The following is a 14,123-nucleotide window of genomic DNA, read 5'->3' on the forward strand; positions in this document are numbered from 1 at the left end:
ATAGGCCAGTTAACAGGGAAGGCAATAGGCCGGGAATTGGTAGTCCTAATCCCATGTCCGTTTGTAAAACCAAGTCCCATGCCTGGCCCATTGCTCGTTAGGCGTCATGTATTTTTAGGGTAGTTGCTCGTCAGCTATCGGGCACACCTGCGGGTATTGGGTATTAGAGGTGCACAAATCGGATATTCTTAGGAATCAGAACCGGGGATGGTAAAAAATAGTCAAAACCGGGTAGGGTCTTGCGGGTAGGGTCGGGGTCCGGTTCCGGGTGGAAACCTCTATTGGGTATGTCTGTTGGGATTTTCAAATATACTTTTTTCCATTATAATAATTATTTATACCTTTATTCATATAATACAAATCAAAATATAACATACTATCTTTTTGGTCAAAAATCGTTTAAGGATCAAGTAACTAAATTTGTAAGGTGAGGCTTAGTGCTAAGTTGATTATAACGATTATGAAGCAGTTGCAAACACAAACACAAAGATTTGTTACGAGGAAAAATCCTTGATCTTGTTCGGATTGTCGACACAAAAATCCCGGGTGATGGCAATTGTCTATCACCACTTTATTAATATAAAAAATGAGGATACTTGGTTTGTAGAATATGATCAGTATTACAACTATGTGTGTGTGTACTGCTAGAGAGAGTTCACAATGTATCTGGTATGTACGAAGTAAAACAAGTGTGTGACCTAGTTGATCATATCTCTTAATATATACAAAAATAACAAATAACAAAGTGTCCTATTATTGCGCCACTCTTCCCACTAGCCGTTCCCATCTCTTTGATCATGTGTGGAAGGAGTATGATAGCGAGATATCAGGTAGACTTGGTCATTGAGCCGTTATACATATTTATCACAACACCATTCAAACACAATCGTTAGTAAACAAATAATACCGGGGATCCTTTATTCTTTGCAACCTAGAACATATCTCAAGGATAATTGATCCACAAGTCACTTAAGGATAGAGTATTCTCAGCATAAATTCTATGCCCTAACAATTATCCCCAAAATGGCGGGTGTTTATGTATTACAACTGTCATTTTGAATTTTGAATCCCCTGCAAAAGATAATTTGATTAGACCTGTGACAGATGCAATAGTTATCCCTAACCCTTATTATTTTCGGCCGCCTATATATGTTATTGTTATACACTTTATAACCACATATCTCAGTAGTCTCTTCAGGTATCCTCTTTTCTTCCCTTTTCGTTTTCTTTGAATAGTATTTACTCTAGAAGCATGTCTACCGCTTCTTCTTCCGATCACTCCGATCAATCCGAGTTATCAGAACTGCAATCCCAAAACCTTCTCACTAACCCATCCTTTGAGATCTGTAAGTTTACTGATCCCGAAATCGATGATCTTCGACCACTGTTCCCATCAGAAACCATTTTCCGACCTTTCGACTCATTAATCCGATGTGATGCTTACTCGAAAACGTGGGTATGGTTCCTGGCCTGTCCTTTCCTTATTGGTTACTCATACCCTTTCCCGTTTTCAACCAAAGCTTCTTCGATGCAACGAGAATGTGTTACATTCAAGCCATGCCAATGATCTGCAGGGTCTTGCGTACTATCGAAAGAATCATAGAGGAAGAGAAGATTAATTTCAGTGTTCAGGAGCTATCACACCTTTACACCTTAACCACTCAAGGATCAAACCGTTTTGTTCTAAAGTCAAAACCCCGATAGCCTACTCCGATTTTCAAAGTAACCCAGAATGGTTCCCTTTGGAGGAATCAATTCTTTTTTTGTGAATCGAAGCTCCATTTAAGGTGGAGCTGATTTACCATTAAAATAGGTGAAAAAGGGTAGGATTCTGGATCCTTGAAGAAGCTGCTTAGGATAATCGATTCTTCTTTTAGCTATTTTATTATGTTTTTTCATCTTGCAGTGGACAATTTTGCTTCATTGGCGAACCTACCTGGAACAAGAGAGAAAATAAGAAAGTTTATTGCCCTGGATCCTGAAGTCTGTACTTTCCCGGCCAAATTCATTGAGGCTTTTTGTGAAATATCTTCAGAATCCACCAGTAATATGTCAAGTAAGACTTAAAATTGCATAATAAAGTAAATTAGATAGAAGACTTATCTGTTTATTGTGTTTTGTAGGCGCTCAGAAGTCTAGAAAGTCCGTCAGCAAGTTCTCCTAGGAGGACATTAGCAACCTCATAACCCCACAAGTTGTTAAGAAGGAAGCCCTGAAGGCGACTGCTGTCTCCGAGCCGAGAACTGCCACTACTCGAGCCAAATCGGGAGCATCCAAGAGGAAAAGATCTTCGGAGCCAGAGAGTCCTTTTGACATGATCATTGTTTTAAGTATCCTTGATCCTGATATCCCTTATTTATGAACCAATAATCCTTCCAGCTTTGCATAATTGTTTGGTACAGGCTGTGAACTCTTCCATAGATTATCATGAAAAGATCGTGGGCCAACTGGGGGAGAGCCTTACTGGAATGGGAAGTGCAGCAGTAGCGAAGGACAAATCTCTAGCCAATCTCACCAACGAAAAGAAAAGCTTGGAGGATTTGTTATCCACAACAGAGTCCCAGCATCAAGAGGAGATGAAGCAAGCTACCGAGGAGGCAAAAATGTGGGCTGCTAGGTTAGTGTTATAAGCTAGGATCAAGATGGCTATGGAAGCTGGTGATCCTGCTTTTGACAAGTCAACCTGGGATGTGGAAAAGTGGAGGCAGGCTGTGATTGCACTTGGTGCAGGAGACGAAGAAGAAGATGCCGAGATGGTTGATGGGAGTGGAGCTGGAACGAGTGGTATGAAGGACGCGGGTGAGACAAATAAAGGAAAGGAAGTAGCAGCAGGTGATGAGGAAGCTGCTTAAGCGGGCGATGAAGGATAATAAAGACAAATCCTGAGCCCGTTTTTTGTTATTTTGCTGATTTTTTTAAGAATATTTGATAATGGTTTGTACTGAACAATAGTAATTAAGATAAAGGATCCATGACCTTTAAGACAATTTCTAGGGGTAGCAAAGGTGGAGGGATCCTCTGTTTGTGGGGATGAAGGCTTTGATGCCTCTGTCTTTATTTTCTTGCACTTATGAACAATTAGTAGTAACTTACTTTAACCCGGGCGGGTGGCCCATGTTTAAATGGTGAAGTCCGGGTTAAAACTTTTGGTAATTGCAAGTGAGTTTAATAAATAGTATCTTTTAACTATTGGCTGATTGTTTATATATTATTTAAGCATGTCTGTTATAGTTTTAGAATTATTGGTAGTTTTGAAACAAAGTTTCAAGGATACATTATCCTTACAAAGACAAATTGAGAATACTAGATCCTTATATCCATAAATATATAAATTGAAATCAAACAAGTATAAACTGAGAGACTGAAATCATACCATAAGGTCTGATTAGACATAAGTTACCATAATAGTTGATGTCTATTTGATCCTTGTAGAAACAAATTAAGGAACTTGAATCCATAAGTATTGATGTTTCTGTGATCCTTGTAATTGAACTTGGGATACCTGATGCAAATAACTTATAACATTAACTGGGATTAAACCTAACAAACTGGGGACAATCCCAAACAAACTGGGGACAAGCCCAAATAAACTGGTGTTAAACCGGGGACAAGCTCAAACCGGGGACTGGCCCAAAGATACAGATATCAACTGGGGATTTGCCCAAACATAAGTGACGTGAAAACGCCAAAACCTTAGCTAACATGAAAATGTTAGAAACCTTTGTCTTGAGATAACATGAAAATGTTATAAACCGGTGGTATGGTACGTCTACCATAAATCGTAGGATCCTCCATATAGCCGAAAGCAACGAAATTGTCAGCCACTAAGCGTGTACTGGTCCCGCTGCCCCGAACTATACGTTGGATAACGTGCACTCTAGACGAGAGTGTAGAAACTCTAATTTATAAGAAATGTGAAAACCTTTAAACCTTAAAAGATATGTCCATCGGGGGCGACGCCTTAATCGTGGGCTAGGCTAAGGAAAATAGTAATGTAACTTAAGCTTAAGGGAGAGGTGGGCCAACCTCTTAGTCATTGATCCTCTTACTAGAATTCTGCATTGTTATTTAAAACTTGGAAAAGACAAACGTTAAGAATATATTATCCTTAAATTAATAAGAATCTGAAATGAATAAGTAATCAGATAGATATTACCAATTTCAGGATTCTTAATCCTTATGAGGATATTTGATCCTTTGAGGATACTTGATTATTACTAGAAAAAGTACTTCTTGAGATGGATGGCATTCCATGCCCTTGCGAGTCTGTCACCTTCCATGGTAAGTAAATGATATGCCCCATTTCCTGCTTCTGATTCAATCAAGTAGGGGCCTTCCCACTTAGGTGCTAGCTTTCCATATGCAAGGTTAGTTGTATTCTAGAAGGCTTTTCTCAAGACTAGATCTCATTCTTGGAATCTTCGAATCTTGATACTCTTGTTGTATGCCCCAGCTACCATTTGTTGATACTCTTGTTGTATGCCCCAAAGCACAATATTCTTGCTAGTTGTTATCTCCATAACTTCTTGTTCTTCTATTGCTGGTGAAAGTATATGGATGATCAGGATCTTCGTAGCTTCTGTAATCTTCAAGGATGAAACTAAATTTTCCAAGGCATCTGCCCCAACATTTTCTTCCCTTGGTACCTGCATAATACTACAAGAATCGAAGAACTTTGACAGTTCTTTCACAATGTCTAGATATTTGGTTAGTTTTTCAAATTTAATAGCATATGATCCATTAAAGTGGTTAGCTATTAATAATGAATCTGTATACACCTGAAGATATCTGATCCTCATGTGTTTAGCTAGTTGCAAACCTGCGATTAATGCTTCATACTCTGCTTCATTATTGATGGCTTGAAACTCACAGGCTATAGACTGGGGTATTATGTCCCCCTGTGGCGATTTCAGTAGGATACCTAATCATGTTCTTCTTACGTTGGAAGCTCCATCTGTGAAGAGGATCCAAGGATCATTGGTTTCTTCTAGTTGTTGAACCTCCAAGTCAGCTTCCTTCCGCATATCACTACTGAAATCAGCCACAAAGTCTGCGAGTGCCTGTGACTTAATAGCTGTTCTGGTCTCATACTCAATATCGTATGCACTCAGATTCACAGCCTACTTGACCATCCTTCCTAAAAATTATGGCTTTCTAAGCACATTCTTAACAGGATAATTAATTCTCAAAATAATGTATGTGTTTCAAAGTAACGCCTTAACTTAGTAGAAGCCATAATAAGTGCAAGGATTAATTTTTCTAAATGAGAATACCTGGCTTCAGCATCTAGAAGACTTTTGCTTACATAATAAACAAGATGTTGTTCACCTTCATGATCTTTTACAAGGACACCACTTACTACATTTCCAGAGACAGCTAGGTACAAGGATAATGGTTCTCCATCCACCGACTTCATTAATGCTGGTGCTTTATCATTGACGACATGACAAAAAAAATTGAACTTCTTTTAACCAATATTCACATTTGGAGAACTTGGCATAAAGTTGTTCTTTTCTTAGGAGGTCAAGAATGGAACGTAAATGATGTTCATGTTCTGCTTTGGTCTTGGAGAAGATAAGGATGCCATCGATAAAAACAATTACGAATTTATCCAAGAATGGTTTGCAAATGCGGTTCATGAGGTCCGTGAATACCGCGGGCGCATTGGTTAATCCGAAAGGCATAACCAAGAACTCGTAATATCCATACCGAGAATAAAAAGCGGTTTATGGAATGTCGTCTTCATGAACAGGCAATTGACGATAACCGGATCGAATATCAATTTAGGAAAAACAAGTTGCGCCTTAGATTTGATCGAAGAGGTTGTTGATTCGAGGCAAAGGGCAACGATTTTAAAGGTGAGTTTATTGAGTTCACGGTAATCGATACACATGCGAAATGAGCCATCTTTCTTTTTTCAAGAAGAGGATTGGAGCACCCCCAAGGGGAAGAGCTTGGACGGATAAAGCCCTTATCGGAGGGTTCTTGAAGTTGGTTTGATAACTCTTGCAGTTCCGAAGGAGCTAAACGGTAAGGAGCGTTGGCTACGAGAGTTGTGCCGGGCACAAGGTCAATTCAGAATTCAACAGGGCGAATGGGCGGGAGACCAGAGACGTCTTCGGGAAAAATGCCGGGAAATTCACAAACAACGGGAATTTCTTGAATTATCTTTCCTTTGGGATCTTTCACCACCGCTTGGGCTAGGAACGAAACATACTTTTGGCACAAGTATTTACGATATCGAGAGTAAGACATGAGGTTGAGTTTCTTAGGAATCTTTTTGCCAAAGACTTTGAGGACTTTACCATTGATGAGCGGGATCAGAATGAATTTTTCATAACAAACAACTTTGGCACGGTGCAAAGCTAACCAATCCATACCTACTATGATGTCGAAGCTTCCCATTTGCATCGAGATGAGGTCTATTGAGAATTCGTGCTTGCAAAGAGTGAGGATACAATCGCGAATGACCGAATCGATGGTGATGGAACTACCATTGGTGACTTCGACAGAAAAAGGGAGAGAAAGTTTAGTGCGGGGTACAACAAGAATAGATTCGAATTTAAAAGTAACAAAACTCTTATCAGCTCTGGTATCAAATAAAATTGAAGCTAAATGCTCATTTATTAAAAACGTACTGTTCACCACATCGTTGGCAACTTGAGCTTGGTTGGCGTTCATCATAAAGGCACGCCCTTGGTTGCCGTGGTTGACTTGTTGAGCTGGAGGAGGAGGGAGAGCTTGCATTTCTTGCGGGTGTGGCGGAGGAGGAAGGGCCTGAATGGCTTGGAGCGGTTGAGCTGGAGGAGCCAAGAGTTGCGGGATTTGAGGTTGATAGGTTTGAACTTGGTAGTCTTGAGTTTGGTAGTAGCGTGTGGGCATGATTTGGGCATGGTTAACAAATGCAAGTCGAGGACAAGCATTGCGAAAATGGTTCGGATCTCCACAATTGAAACAAGCTCTAGGTTGGGGAGGATGGTTTTGAGCAAACGAAGCGGGTCGGTTTTGGCTAAATGGAGCGAATCTTGGTGGAGCGGGTTGCCCACGAGAGGTTTCCCACACACGTTGCTAAGGTGACCATAGCGGTTACACTTAGTGCCTTGGCGGAAAGCGGAGTAAGCGGGATGATGGCGTTGGCAAGTGTTACACAAGGGATAAGAGCCGGAATATGTTTTTCGGTTTTGGAGTGCTTGGTATTGAGATTGTGGTTGTGATGGGTGGGTGACGGCATAGTTTCGGTAGTTGGGTTTGCTTTTCTTCTTGGAGTGGTGAGATGAGTTGTAGTAGTTGATGGATTGAGGTTGTGGGTTAACTTTGGTGAGGGTTGATGGTTCACGTGTACTTTTCTCATTGGGTTTCTTTGAGCTTTTGATAGTGACGGTATCGGCTTTGACATGATTTTCGGAAAGAGCACCGGCTAAGGTAATTGCATCATGGAGTGTTTGCTGTGTACTACTCGTCACCGAGTCGTTGATTTGCATAGGCAACCCACCGACATACTTGTCAATCTCCCGCTCAAGAGGAGTGACCAAGTGGAGGACCAAGAGACTACGCTCATGAAAGCGATCGGAGGAGGCGGAGTTGTCACCACTCTCTTTCTTAAGTTCCCAAAATTCGGATTTGAGTTTTTGGAGTTCATGAGATGGGTTGGCATCGGTGAAATTTTTCAAAGTGAAAGGTGTGGGGTTAGGTGTGGATTGAGTAACGGTGGGTTGGGTGACTTGAATTTGAGTTACTAGTCCGGGAATCACATCGGCGATTTCTTTAGCAACCATAGCGGCCATCCGACGACCAGAGCTCGGCTTGCGAGTTTGACGACGAAGTGGAGGCATTCTAAAATAATAAAAGAGAAATGATATAAGTTTGGGGTAGCTGATATAAGTATGAGGAAAATGAGTAAGTATGAGGTTTTTAATGATTGTGAGTCCTAGAAATACGAGGATGAGGATGTTTAATTTTTTTTTTCTTTTGTTAGTAAATCAAATAAATAAAATGTTAAATAGTTTAAATCTTTGAAGTTTGAAATAATGTGTTAGGATTTAAAAGCGGGAAAAACTTGCATGAACCACCATGAATAGTTGTCCCAACATTAAATCTTAAAAATCGTTGTAAAGTGGGGAGTTGAACATGTGCACGAAATCACCGTGTTTTACACGTTTTGTCCCAAATATCATAATAATAACAATAAAAAAGTAAACGAGGAGGTAATCGGGTTGTTGAAAACATTAGTCCACGTATCACCGTGGCTCTTATGCTTCCAACAAAAATATAAAGAGGCAACCGGATCGCTTGCATTCGCCAACTTAAAGTGTTGACATATATAACACGGTTCGTTGGCCTAGAAGACGAACACTACAATTCAACCATCCCAGGTAAGTAAATCACCTTCTATTCTTGGAATCTTTTTGTCAAATGATCGTTTCATAGTGTTTCACCCTTTATGATGGCTACAAACCCGATATAAATTCAACCTTTAAGGGATCTTAAATAGCAGGATCCAAATTAAGTTTGTGATCCAAAAAAACAACATAAAAATCTACTTTTTGCGTTAAGGTAGGGATACCTTGGAATACTATGAGAGTGTGTGCATGTGTATATTTTGGAGATTAAATTAAATAAATAAGCAAATAAATATATAAGTGTAATGAACAATCAAGTAGGGTAACACGTATAAGCATCACGTATAAGGACCATAAAGAAAAACCATATTAGGCCGTTACGTCTAACCGCCTATCCTATAGTCTTGGCTCTGATACCAATCTGTCACACCCCGAGCTAAAGCAACAGAACATGCTGGGTGTCACACCCCGGTCGTAATTGGCGGAAAACCGAGGCGTGGCGATGGGGTCGTGATTGATTGAGCACAATAGATTTAAAAGTCTAAATGCATAAACTTAAAACATGTCAACATTTCAACAATTCAACAGGTAGCAAATTCGTTCCATTACAACGGATAATGCTAACATCAATCCTAAATGTCTTCCATGTAAGGCCTCTATCAGCTATTTGCTACTTCCTGCTTCATTTCCTGAAAACATGTAACAAAAACGTCAACTACATAAAGTAGATGAGTGAATTCATAGGTTTAAGGAAAAAGGGATTATACACAAGCATACTAGACTAAGTTGTAGGGGTTTATATATAGGGTGTACCATCGGCTAACCCACCACTCCTACAACTTATCTTACCATGCTTGGGTATAAAGCCCGGTTTTGAAAAGGTTTGTAAGACAAGACAAGCGTACCAGACTAGGTTGTAGGAGTTTATATATAGGGTGTACCATCGGCTAACCCTCCACTCCTACAACCTACTCTGCTAAGCTTGTTTATATTTGTAAATCCAAGGTATAAAGATAGGTCAACTAATAATGTAGTGATAAGCCCTACACAAGCATACTAGACTAAGTTGTAGGGGTTTATGTATAGGGTGTACCATCGGCTAACCCACCACTCCTACAACATATCCTACTATGCTTGGGTATGCTTATCAACTCAACCAAGACTGCAAGAGTTATGTATAATGATCCCAAGTATTGTTCTCATGCATACAGGTGTAATGATAGCAAGGATATATGTATAAAGATACCAAAGAATCATATGTAACCATGTCTTGATGATAATGATGATAATGCATAATGATCACACGAGACCAGACATCAACCCACACAAGACCACACGATGCTACTTGATTTCCATGATGGTAACCCAAATCGATCACTTTGGATACCATGAGAGAATTCTAAAGCGTCCACTTTAGTATCTCTTGGATTCCTAATCGATCACTTAGGAAATCCTTCGGATTCTTAATCGAACACTTAAGAACCCCATAGGTCACGTGTATTCTAAATCGAACACTTTAGAATCCCACATCTAGTGACGGCCTGTCTACCAATCGACCACTTGGAGACCAAACATATGCACTAGTGTGACCTATACTGCCTATGTTCACACGACCACTAGACTGTCCAATGAATGATGTGTTTTCATGATAATGTATAACGGGCACATGACTTTGATTTCCAAACGTCCAATGTTCCCTAAGCGATCAATGATTCCCATGTTTACTCCTGAATAACTGATTAGACATACACAACTTCCGAGAAAGTTAAGGTATGAGTAACCTGCCATGATTACTTGTTTCCCCAATGTTCATTGTTTGCAAAAGATTTGCCAAGAATGTCTATGATAAAGAATGTTTGAATAAATGAGTTTTGTCAAAACGTGTACAGTTACCATGTTTCCACCCCAATGATTTGAAAAGCTTAAAAGAAAAAGGGGGTTATGAACTCACCTTGTTGGCTAAGTATGGTTGCTAGGGTGGTCGAGTGCTGCCAAACGTCGATCCTCTAAGTCTAGACAAGGACATAATAGGTTAACAACACGCTTTAAGTCTAAGAGTATAAGCCTACGCGACCTCGAGCAAAAACCAAGATTTAAAGTTGAAAACAAGCTGATTCTGGCACATTCGGTCGAATAAGGGCAGGTTCGATCGAACCAGCTACTTGTTCGGTCGAATATGGTACTGGTTCGGTCAAAGGGGCTGGGAAGAACACGTTCAGTCGATTGAGGACTCGTTCGGTCGAGTAGGATGTACATTCGGTCGAATACAATCGTATTCGGTCGAATGTGTATTCTGATTCGGTTAGTCTGTTCGTTTGCCCACTGGTTCGACCGAATGGTCTCTTGTTCGACCGAATAGGAGATTGTTCGACCGAATAGGGGTCAGGTTCGATTGGTCTATTCGACCGAATAGGGCCTATTCGACTCCTTCAAGCCGGATGACGGAGAAACCTACGGGATTTTGACGATTTTCATGATTTTTCGCCCAAAATCAATGTTTTATACATGGAAATGCTCGGAATTCATAGGGCTATTGATTCCTAACGTTTATAACAACAAAAGTATGCTTTTTGACACCAAAAATGACGATTTTTGACCAAGAACACACTTGAAACAAAAGTTGGGGTTTTTGCTCGATTCGGGGCCGGATTTGATGATAAAAACGTATGATTTTCAAGAAGATCTTACCAAAAACAACAATAAACAGATTGGTGAACTCGAATTTTGGATTGAACAACTTTCTCTCACTACTCTCTCTCTAGAATTGGGGTGTTTGGGTGTGGGTGTGGAAGAGATGAAAGAAAATGGTGGAGTTTATTCTTGCACTACGCTTATATACTCGGTTCTATCGGGTTCGGGTTTCGGTTACCTACGGGTCAAGGCTAGCTGAGTTCATAAGTTTTAACGAGCTAGAACTTTTCAGTAAAAATTTTATAAAAATCATTTTTCAAGTAATCGCTTGAAATCTTTTTTTTTAATAAAAACCTTTTATTTTTCGAAAACACAAAATTAATATTTTTCAAACATAAAAGTTCTTTTTATGAAATAAACATTTTTAGCTGAAATAAACAGATTTTCCAATGATATGGATTCCGAACTTATCATCCAGAACCCAAAGTGTATAGTTTCCGATGATTTCTTGATTTTAGTTTACCAGTCAAATTCCAGGGCGTTACATCCTCCCCAACTTAGAGGAATTTCGTCCCGAAATTTAGATTTTTAGTATACTTGATGCAACGATGATTAAGATTACATGATCCCATGATGACCACTATGCGCCACTACTTCTAATATTCGTCTCAGATACCACCCAAATCAAGCTGAAGGGGCTTATATATAGGGTGTACCGGCGGCTAACCCACCACTCCTTCAACCTTACTTGAGTGTCTCATTCGACTCCTATTAGGTTAATGACACACAGGACGACACACTATTTTTCACTACAAGGCATCACCCTCAAGCTTTACATCAGACATATTCATTTCGGATTGAAGGGGTTTATATATAGGGTGTACCAGCGGCTAACCCACCACTCCTTCAATCTTCTGTGAATAATTCCCTCAATAATTCTTGAATTTAATGTCTCACAGCTGCCACGCTAACTATAAGTCCCTAATTCCAAGTTTCGCTTCAGACATATTCAACTCGTGCTGAAGGGGTTTATATATAGGGTGTACCAGCGGCTAACCCACCACTCCTTCAACCTTTGTCGAATAATTCCTTACACGAACCTTGAGTTCACGACTCCTAGTTGCACAATAGCATATTGCTTATACACGTATACACCTGTGACCTTGATGCAATTATATTCCGGACTATAATTACGAGCTCACCTTGTATCAATGTATATACTCTATTGCGTGCGGCTAGAAAATTTGACACGACACCACACACATACACACAACCATGCTCCATGAATGCTAGAATGATGACAAATTTTGGCTTAAATGATGTATAAATTTCCCCAAGGTTTATATGAATGAGTAGATATGACTTGTGCTTTCCAGCATGAGCCCTGAGTAGCCAAAATTTGTGGATGCAAATAAAAGAGTACTTATAAGCATAACAAGGCAACATGATATTTATTGAATAACACAGTTATTTGATACATGCTGCAAATTTATATTGACTTCTAGACAATTAGATTACAAGAATATAGACTAAGAGAACAGATGAGGGTATTTCTCCTTCATCTGATCTTCGCGTTCCCATGTAAATTCGGGTCCGCGTTTGTTATTCCATCGAACTTTCACAAGCGGTATGCGGCTACGCTTGGTCTTCTTGACCTCGCGATCCATGATCTCGACGGGTTCTTCAACGAAAAGCAGATTGTCGCTAATTCGAACCTCGTCGACGGGAATGTGAAGGGCCTCGTCAACAAGACACTTCTTTAATTGCGAAACATGAAAAACGTTGTGAACTCTACTGAGTTCCGGTGGCAGCTCAAGACGATAGGCAACTGGTCCGATCCTTTCAAGGATTTTGAATGGTCCAACATACCTAGGAGCGAACTTTCCATTCTTCCCGAAACGGACTATGCCCTTCCAGGGGGAAACTTTCAGCATGACACGGTCACCAACTTGAAACTCGAGTGGCTTGCGTCGTTTGTCGGCGTAGTACTTATGCCGGCAACGAGCGTCTTTGAGTCGCTGCTGAATGAAAGCAATTTGATCGGTTGTCTCCTGTATTAGTTCGGGGCCGATGATCTGTGAATCCCCGGTCTCGGACCAACACAAGGGAGAGCGACACTTGCGGCCGTAAAGAGCTTCAAACGGCGCGCATTTAATGGTAGCGTGGTAACTATTGTTGTAAGAAAATTCTGCCAGTGGCAGATGAGCTTCCCAACTACTACCGAAATCGAGGATACAAGCTCTCAACATGTCTTCTAGGGTTTGAATGGTCTTCTCGCTCTGCCCATCAGTTTCTGGATGATAGGAAGAGCTAAGCTTCACACTTGTCCCAAAGGCCTTTTGCAAAGATTTCCAGAACCTGGAAGAAAAACTGCTGTCACGATCAGACGTGATGCCCTTAGGGACACCGTGACGGGAAACGATCTCACGAATGTATACCCGCGCCAACTTTTCCGTAGTGTAGTCTTCACGAACCGGGATAAAGTGGGCGGATTTTGTTAGAATGTCCACAATAACCCAAATTGAGTCATGACCGCTAGGCGTCCGTGGTAGCTTGGTGATGAAATCCATAGCTAACTCTTCCCACTTCCACTGAGGAATAATAGGTTGTTGAAGTAGCCCAGACGGCCTTTGATGCTCTGTCTTGACTCGCTAACAAGTCAAACATCTCCTCACGTACGAAGCGATATCTTTCTTCATCCCGGGCCACCAATAATGGGGTTTAAGATCTTGATACATCTTGTTGCTGCCTGGATGAATCGAGTATGTGGACTTGTGGGCTTCATTTAGAATAAGCGTCCGAAGAGGCTCAGAGTTCGGGATCCACGCTCGGTCAAGAAAATAGAGGATGCCGTCTGACTTGGTTTCGAATTTCTGCTCGGCTCCACATGACAAAACGCCTTTGAGATCACCATTCACAAGCGCTTGATTCTGAGCTTCACGAATTAAGGAAGGAAGGTTGGATTGAATCCGAATAGAGTACAGCTGGGTCCTTTCTTTACGACTCAATGCGTCAGCCACCACATTAGCCTTTCCCGGGTGGTAGCGAATTTCACAATCGTAATCGCTGAGAAGTTCGACCCAGCGTCGCTGCCTCATGTTCAACTCTTTCTGATTGAGGATGTGTTGTAAGCTCTTGTGATCGGTATAAATG

This window comes from Bidens hawaiensis, unplaced genomic scaffold, assembly GCF_021521415.1.
Source record: "Bidens hawaiensis isolate Kalapana, Puna unplaced genomic scaffold, B.hawaiensis_p1.1 tig00000142_1, whole genome shotgun sequence".
NCBI lineage: Eukaryota > Viridiplantae > Streptophyta > Magnoliopsida > Asterales > Asteraceae > Bidens > Bidens hawaiensis.